This window comes from Etheostoma cragini, chromosome 13, assembly GCF_013103735.1.
Source record: "Etheostoma cragini isolate CJK2018 chromosome 13, CSU_Ecrag_1.0, whole genome shotgun sequence".
Taxonomy (NCBI): domain Eukaryota; kingdom Metazoa; phylum Chordata; class Actinopteri; order Perciformes; family Percidae; genus Etheostoma; species Etheostoma cragini.
In genome coordinates, this window is record NC_048419.1 from 6,513,566 (window position 1) to 6,523,031 (window position 9,466).

The 9,466-nt window shown below is 41.1% G+C and overlaps 1 protein-coding gene across 1 annotated transcript in view; it reads right to left on the reverse strand.

Annotated features, from left to right (window-relative positions):
- Positions 1–2,054, reverse strand: part of LOC117955776 (dapper homolog 3-like) — a 30,163-nt gene extending 28,109 nt beyond the window's left edge. Inside the window, exon 1 of the mRNA XM_034890475.1 lies at positions 2,042–2,054. The gene's annotated coding sequence lies outside the window, so the exon portion shown is untranslated. The remainder of the gene's footprint in view (positions 1–2,041) is intronic.
- Positions 2,055–9,466: the final 7,412 nt, after the last annotated feature.

Below are 9,466 nucleotides of genomic sequence, written 5' to 3' on the forward strand. Positions count from 1 at the left end.
AGGCGAGAGAAAAAAGTTTTGTTGGAGGTTTGTCATCTCGGATAAGCAATAAAAGACCATGCCCAGAGTAGGAAATGGTGACCGGGCAGTGAATGCACCAATCCATGGCAGAAATAAAAAAAAGTCTACTGTCAAGTAGAAATTAAGCCGGTAATGGCAGCGCCACACTAGATACAGAACAACATGCATCTCAGTGTCAATCCAAATTACACACAATAAGCAGTTTGATCGCACCGATGTAATGCCATTTATTTTCTAAGTAAACTGAGTCCAGCGCGAGGGAAATCCGACTCAGAGGAGGAGAGGTTAGTGAGGCCAGCGTCTCCACAGCAGGTGACAGTGCACACGGATCCCCTGCACCATGCATGGATGAAATAATGACATAGTAAATGGATCCGTGCGTCCCGCCTCCTGTACACCATGGATCTGAGCCTCTGCAACTACAGAGTCACAGACGCTATTGCATTTTTTGTTGCAAAGTAAGATATTTCATCCATAGAAAATACGGAGGATCACTGAAAGTATTTCCTTAAGGGATGTTTCACTTATTTCTCGTCCTCATGTTCAACAGAGGTTAAGTAGCCTCCAAGTTGAATTATTAGTGTGTGAAAGATGTGTAACATTATCCACACAAATGATCAAACTTTCATGGAAAATCAGCGGATATAATTGTGTTTTTTCATAGACGTCAAAGACATATGCCAGTAAGTGAAGTGGAAACGTTATTTTGTAATGTTCGATGATTTTTGCCACTTTCAGTTAGATTTCGCCACGTTACAGATCCAGAAAAGACTTTGCGCACATTCTCACGTCAAGTAAATTTTTTATACATCCCAAAGTGTCCGTGAATTTTTTATACATCCCAAAGTGTCCGTGAAAACCAGCGTATGCAAGCTTTGCATCCGTACGCAACACTTAAACATGAGGCCCCAGGTGAGCATAATCTGCACGGCTTCTACGTCACTAGCCGAGATTAGATGGCTAACCCTAGCATGCGAGCGCTAGCATGCTAGCTTGTTCTCAATTGCAAAACAATGCTACAACACACACCAGTTCACCATAATCTACAAAAGAACTACTTCCATGTCCCTGTTCTGCAGGTATTCCACAAGTGCCCCTCGTCTAAAATAAGTCTCCCAGCTAATCCAGCCTTGGACTGACCAAAGTTGGAGGAAGAGTTATCTAGCTGATGGGATCTTACCTACTGCATGCTGTCTCACGCTGTAGCTAAAACAAAGACCTAAACACACAGGGTGAAAACAGGATCTGCAGCAATGTGCTGGCCAACAAAAAGATGGTGTTTTTTAAAAATGATGTACAAAATCTTGTACAACCTCAAAACAAATTGCGCATATACAGCAAAAAAGAAGTTGTGTAAATGCAATGAAATGTAGGAAGTCTTAAATTTGAAATCTGAAAAAAAATCTGAAAATGAGCATGTAAGGGGCGTTATAAGCAGAGACTTATACATGGGAATGAAGTGGGCAGCATTGTGATCAGATGACACCAAAGGGGGTTTAACCTTAGCTTAGCTGTCTACGCATTCTTGACACCATACCATTGATCCATACTATTTTTAAGTCTGATATTACAATCCAAATATTGGTTGAACCCTGGTAAAGCAGACCACAATGCAGTTTACGACGATTAAATTAATGATTTGGGATTGCGTTTCTTGTGAACGCAGTTAGCATTTGCAGTTTTTATACCACCGCATAATATAATGTTACCGAATTGGTGTGAATAATAAAAAGGTTTTAGCATGTCAGCTCAACCCCGGCAGTCGTAGACCCACTCTTGTGGTGAACTATTAACTTTACTTGTCGTGACATAAACACAGGTAGCGCAACCTTTCCTATGCCAGTGCGATTGGCATAAGGCCCGCTGGCGTGGAGTGGCCTTTGACCAGACAGACACTAGCAAGGACAAGAGGTCCTCTCAATTAAAAAACAGCAAAAACAGCATTGTGTTGCACTTGTTGAAACACACTATATTGAGATTAGCCACTGTAAAGTTAAAAAAGTGCCACACACAAACACACAAAAACACTGAGGCAACAGCACAAGGAAGCCCGGGTCATTCAGCATAGTGTGTACAGGAAGAAGATGATAATGATAATGGTGATGATAATGATGTTAAACGCCCACAGATGTGAACCATAAACAATAAATGCTACTTCTCCTAAGTTTTGGGAAAGACATGTACAGCAGGCTGTGTAGATGTAAAGCTAAGCATGCCACCTGCTGGCCATGAAGGTCAACAGCTCACAGAGCCTATGTTTAACTTGACATCCGTACACTGTTGTACGTACAGTATGTTCAATAATAGCCCTTTAAATGGTTTCACTTTACAAATGGAATATGTTGTTGCTCAAGGTACATTATGATTGGACAGTCCGCTAAAGTAGTCTCCATCAGATACATATGTTGTTTCAAATAATTTTGCTTGTTCGCTGTTCCAGTCATAGGAATAGAATGAGAGTAAAACAGACATTACACTGTGTGCTGTGGTAATTTGACCAGTTTGAGAGAAAATGGCAATTGTTGTTGGTTGTTATGGTGACAATACACATCTGTAAACTGTGTTACATTCACTAGTTTTCTTGATGACTTACAAATAGAAATATGAAAGTCGGTGCGCCTGAATAGCACACCTTGTTGAGTGTGCACCTCAAAGATGGAGTTCATTGAATTCTTGCTCAGTTTAACAACTGGATAAAAAGCAGAATTTACATCAGTTTAGAAAACAGAAAGTCTAGCCCTATAAAAATAAATATTTAATATACATAATTACACACGTGCATCAATACATTTATATTGAGATATAAACAACCATCCACTTAAACCATTCATATGGAATACATAAGTGCCTTTAAAATAGTAAAAATAAAATGTACAACACTAAGAAAAAAACAGAAAACTCCAGGGACTTTGGGTTTTACAAGGGTTTATGCAGAGGTTAGCCTTACAAGGGTCACATAAAATGTGTACCCATCCTGCTATGTTGATTTGAATAGGAAGGTCCCTTCTATTCTCTTATTATTTATATGTCTTCCCGTCATCTATCTACGTTGCTGCTAAACGTTGCTAGCGGTAAGCAATATATTGCTAGTAGCAAAGTCCTCAACCCCGGGAAGCAGTGTGTTCCAGACAAGGGGTGCTTTGATTACTTAGTTTATCATACAGTAAAACCTGAACGCCAGGTTCCTGAATCTGCCCTGACATACAGCGTTCCTGTACAAACTGACCACCAAGCGTGCATTTGAAAATCTCACTGAACCATTTCAGCAACAGGGCAATTCAAAGTGCTTTACATAAAAAGATTAAAATAGTAAAAGTCACAATGCAGTACCAGAAATTAAACAGTAAAGAGCAGTTAAAAACAATCAAAAATAAAATACTTTAAATGAAAGTTACAATGCAGTGTGAGACATCTAACATTAAAGAGCAATTAAAACAGTTTTAAAACAATAGCAGATTTTAGGCTGCTAGTATGGGACAGTGTATAAGCCGCTGCCCCACACACTTTATGGGGGCGCAATAACAATTTTGTGAAAACCCAAACTTTGTTGACCAATAAGGTAGGCACTCTATATAGGCGTCTTTACCATGTCATCTATGCACCACCGACCCCGCAGGATCATGGGACTTTTTACTCTGGTTACCCATAACAAAGAGTGGAAGTACTTCTCTTCACACAACAATATAGTCGTCACTATAAGGCTTAGTTTAATCTTGGCAAATTTTGCAAAATCCTGAACAGTTCTGTTTCCTGTAGATTTTACCATGGAATCGGTGTCCCACCCGCGTTGGAGAAATTCTCAGACATATATTTGTTTTCTGTTCAGAAACACTCCCAGAATGGCCACAACCCCAATCTCATAAATTGTTAACAAAAACATCTAAAATGGCACCAAGTTACTCAGTTCACTTCAATATTTGTTTCAGCCAACATTAATAATAAAAATCAGATAACACTACGACCAATCATAACACACGGGGTGACATATCCATAGCAAAGGAAACAAGTTTGTTTTGGGAATAGTTTGATTGAGAGACATAAATGGTTCATCCATTTTACCATATGTTGGAGCTAGTGAGCCCAATGGAAATGGAGCAACAAGAAGACTTTTGCCTTTTTTGTAAGGAGAATATGAAATTAGTTAGTTTGGACAAATACTCAGTCAACATTTTTGATAGATTTGGGAAACCAAGTACGTCCGAAAGACCTTTTCATGTTGGCGTGACAGTAGTAGACAGACCACTTTTAGGATTGAATAGGATTTGTCACAGGAACAAGATTTGCCTGCGTACAGGAGATGGATAGAGGATGAGAAACACGATGAAGCCTGAACAAGTCCTTTTGATAAAAGAGCCCACTCCATCCAAAACACCAAGGGTTTGGAAAAACTTGTGCCGCAACCCTGCAAGTCCTAGTCGAGCTAATGTTCGAAGGACTATAATAGAGGTAAGTTTGTTGTACTACCATGTATGTCCTATAGGCTAACTGTATAGAACATCCTGGTCTCCATTAGCTTCTCCATAGCAGCCGGTTTTGTATAAACCTACTCGTAGTCATGTTTTGTAATGATGGTGTGTTTGATGCTCTCCGTCATGTGTGTCATATATATCATGTTGACCCTTCCGGTTATTTAACAGCTTTGTATTATGAGCAGAGATGATTGGTCTTGGATAGCCTTGTTAGATTGTGGTTGTCCTAAGGTTCCTAGATCTATATTGTCACAATAAAGTGAAATATTTACGCCCTGGCAGAGTGTAGCGTGAATCCATGTAAACCTTTGTCTTCCACACCTGACAGCGGCTGGTGATAGAGGCAAATTAATTCCATTATTTTGGCTGATATTTCGTTTTTTTTCTTGCTGTCATTACTGTCTGGTTGCTGTCGCTGTAATGTCTCTGTTAAAGACAGCTGAGTGAGTGGCGCCGGAGCTGCTACACGACCCCGCTCACTCTCTACTCACTTCTCACTCACTAGCTTTGAAAACTCCTATTTGTATTCCTTTCTGTGACTAACCTTCAAATGTCTGATGAGGTTGGTGTTGTTGAAATGTCTTTGGAGCTTTCCACCCCATAGAATGTTCTTGGCACACACTCTGCAAAATTGCTAATGTATTGTCTTTTTCAGACACCTTGGAGAACAGCCAGACCGGTGAATATAGGAAGGCCGCCATTTTAGCTGCGCGTAGAATTCGGCTCATTTGATCGGCCTTTATGGAGACCACCGATCAAACAATTTAAAGCCTTTATTGGCCAATAACGATCAGTGACCGATCAATCGGAGCACCCTTTTGGGATTCCCTACTTTTCATTAAGTTACTGATAACGTAGACAGCACTTCCTGTCATCTTTGATACAATTGAAAGCCTCCAACTAATTAAACGGATGGATGCTTTTATTGTGAAAACTCCGGACTGGATGCTATGTTCGGTTTGAGCTAGCAAAGCCTTTACAGAGGACCCTCGACAGCGGCACAGATAACAATATTTAACACAAATGACTTTTTGTTCTACACAACCACAAAGCATTTAACAATCCTAACATGTCGTAAAAGCAGAAACATGTTTAAACACAATGTTACGTGTTTTGGAAAAAGGAATAATCCTTAAAAATTTGATTAGCAAATAATATATAATATATAAATATCTATAAGACCCAAGCATTTGTGGCTTGCGTCTGAACTCCCGTGATCTTTGCATTCGACCTTTCAATATTTGGGTCCCACACAGCATTGAAGTCCGCACCAACAACAAAAGAACAGTCTGTTAACTCCAGCATTTGATTGGTGAGTGTACCATTGAAACGGACATCAAAAATATTACGTGGATAAGTGCAATTTTCCGAAAAAACTATACTCTATTGTAGAAAACACAATTCTGCCTGTATTGTCTGGCCAAGGGAAAAACTTTAAGCGGAAGTTTCCGTTTGAAAATAATAGCCAATGCTTTTGATTTTGAGTACTGTATGATAGAATCTGCTAACTAAGTGGCCGGTATCAGTCAGACAAATGCATCTCCTGTAACAATGTCAGTAAGGCTAGGGTGCTGTATCGCTAGATCACCCATTATCAAAAAAGCTGTGTTCTAAATAAAAGTAAATGTGGTTTGAGGTAGATTTTCTGTTTCTCCAGTAATGCCTCTGCAATGGCATCCGTATCGCCTTGTTAAGGTTTGTTGTTTGCCATTTTGCTTTAAATCAAGCAAAAAGTGATAGAATATCAAAGTTGGAACTAGAGACGACCCAGATACTCTTATGGATACGTAGGGTACGGATAAAGCACTTTTGCCGCATAAAAGTTTTATACGATTAATGCAAGTTAATATCTGTGCTCGGATTGAATAAAACTCCTCATTGGGTTGTGTCTGCGATCTGTGATAGTGACAGCGCCCCCCCCCCCCTTACTCTGCTCACTCACACGCAGAACCTTGACAAGTGATTCGCGCTCTCTCTCTCCCTCAGTCACTCAGGTCCGCGGGTCTTTTCCGTTAAAGTTCATGGTTTCTTAAGCTTCAGGTTTGTTTTTAACTTCGGTTTTACTCTCTATGAAAACTCTTCATTACATTTTACTTCATAATTGCAACCGCATGTGTTTTGTTCGTTGTTGCAAAACTCTCTGTATATAGTTTGTTACCATGACAACCCCATCGATCTGAAGCTCAATGTTAATGCTGTCATGTAAATAGTTTTCTAATCAGCAACAAGTTGTTACGGGGGGAGGGGAGGAAGGACCCAAATGAAGAGATGAGAAGACTGGCAGAGGGAGGTTTCTTGTGGCTTTATTTCAAACAGTTCACACCACAGAGTACACACCACAAGGTATTTCCAAAAACGTCCGAACACAGGAACAGGGCAGGCGGCGGACTGGGAAAACAATATCCAATAATCAGCCCAGGGGGAAAGAAGACGCACCGCCAGGAAGGAGAACACAGGAAAGGCTCACAGAGGATCCTAGGGGACAGCCGGGCACTGGAAGACAAACTAAAGCAAGACGGTGAGTAAATGGAAAAGCTCACCAAATAATCCCAGGGAACTCCAGGTACTGGAAAGCTGACGCTTCAGCAGGAGAAAGGGAAAACAGACAGAAACTTACAGACAGGAACACCACACTGACAAAATGATCTGACAAGAGACAAAGGAAACACATGGGTTAAATACAAGAGGTAACAAGGTAATTGGGAAAAGGTGAGACGTCAGGTGAATCACATTAGGGCGGGGCAGGACAATCAGACAGTCAAAAGTAAAGCTGGGCAAAACAAGACAGAACAGGAAACCAGACTATCAACATATAACAGAGCAAACACTCACCGGGGACAAGACCAAGAAACAAGCAAGACAGGAAAAATAACCCCAGTAAAACCCCCAAACCATAACACAAGTATTACAATTTCTGATCAACCCATATCAATTGTAGCCCATGCTTAAAATAACATACCGGTTAAACCCCCTGCCCATTTTAATACAACCCGACCCACTTCCGGGTTAAATCCTGTCCCCTTCCGTTTTAGGCCCCGCCCAGTCTGAGTACAGATACAGATAATTCATGTGGTTAACAGATACAGATACAGATAATGCTGTACTTGCTCATCCCTAGTTGGAACCATATAACACAACTATTTGGCAAAATTGGGCCAGGAGCCAATTACGTGACTCCCATTAAAGAAATACTTGAAATTTCCTTTGCAGGTTTTCTTTGTGTAATGGGTGTGACGTCATGGCCCTGTGAAGGGCGGAGGTTATTTAGTTACGTAGCGTGGAATTTATCAAACATGTAACGGGGATGTTCAATGTGTGGTTTTTTCCTTTTCTAGTAACGGTCATAACAACATTAAAAACATGCTGCTGGTCTGAATGAAACCTAAATGACTTGAAGGTACGACAGACTGTACAACCATTCTATGCCTTCTATTATTCCCTGGATGTGATTAACGTGTGAGGTAATTTAAGGTGTGCAGTGGTATTTTGTTCTATTGCTCTTTTATTTTGTGTATTGGGTCCTAACGCATGTTAATAGCCTCTAAATTATCCCAGTGAAATTTTGCTATTTATATCAAGTGATTGCGCCGGTGCCATTGCACTTTATTTCTTTCTCTTTTTAAAGTCGCTACTGTGGCGAAGGTTTAGTCCCATCCCAAGGGCGGTTGTTGCCACAACCACTCTGCAGGCACTATCTCCACCCAGTGATGACAGTAATCTGCTTTTGTTCTGAGGAAGTGTCCGACTCTAAAACCTGCCAATGAGTAGATTTTATGCCCTATGTTCTTGGTCCACCCAACAATGTTTTCTTAGTTCTGCTTTAAGACGGCAGAACACTCTCCCAATTTGTCTTTAATATTCTAAAGTATATTGTTGAAGGAGACACATTAGTGGCCTTCTCCCTCACTTCCCTGACTATCTATCCAGGCAGTCCAGTGCATAAGCAGACACTCTAGACAGTCCAAGCCTAATGTTGGTCCTGTTCGGGCTGACGGTGACTTGAGTAGCATGCTCCAAATGCTGCTGGCTCTTAACAACGGCTTTGGAATGCAGATCTGCTGTGGCTGTCAAGGCCAGAATAGGCGTACCTGAATAATAGGTGTGATGTGGGATGATCAATAGGGGATGAAAGCAAGATGGGGGGTGTCTTGGGGGATGGGGGAGCAAACACCTTAATTGGTATAATTTAATTGGTATAGGGGGAGATCAATAGAGGGTGATGGCAAGGTGGATGGTGCCTTGAGAGGGGGGGGGTGAGGTGGCAAGGCATCCTAATAATGAATATTAGTATTGTCACAGTAATATTACACCAGTCACAAAGACCTTTCTTTTCCTACTTACAGGGCTAAGGACAGGTTCAGCGACATGGGTCACATAGTTTCCTTATTCACCCTGTTTGGGTAAACACTCCCTGAAGGCCATCTCCCCCTTAACAGTCTTTCCCCTGGTAAACATATAAGAGTATATTTGAATATTAGAACATAACCAATGTGACAATATCAACAACTAAATAATTATGACAGCACAATCAACCTCATTAAACAATTACTGTAGGTCTGATCAAACTGTTCACTAACTGCATCCTTTCAAATAATATGTGGATGGACGCTAACGTTTCATTCGTCCATAATGTGAGTAAGACGTCTCAGGCCTGCATCAGAGTTACCAACCCAACACTTACATGCACTAGCCAATATTGCTTTAATAATCAGTGGGGTAACACAGATAACAGAATGTAGTTGATTAAAGAGAAATCTGAATGTCCGCATAGTGTCATTTCACTTGGTCAACTAGCCAGAGAAAAGTGTGTAGCCCCTAGCCTTTATGGCATAACAGGCTGCAACTAGCAGCTACACATTTTGTCCTGTTTATGTAACCGGTCTGGCCTCAGTACCGGTTACCTGCGTTGTGTCTAGAGCAGTGGTTCTCAACCGGTGGGGCGCGCCCCCCCGGGGGGGCGCGGACTCTCTCCCGGG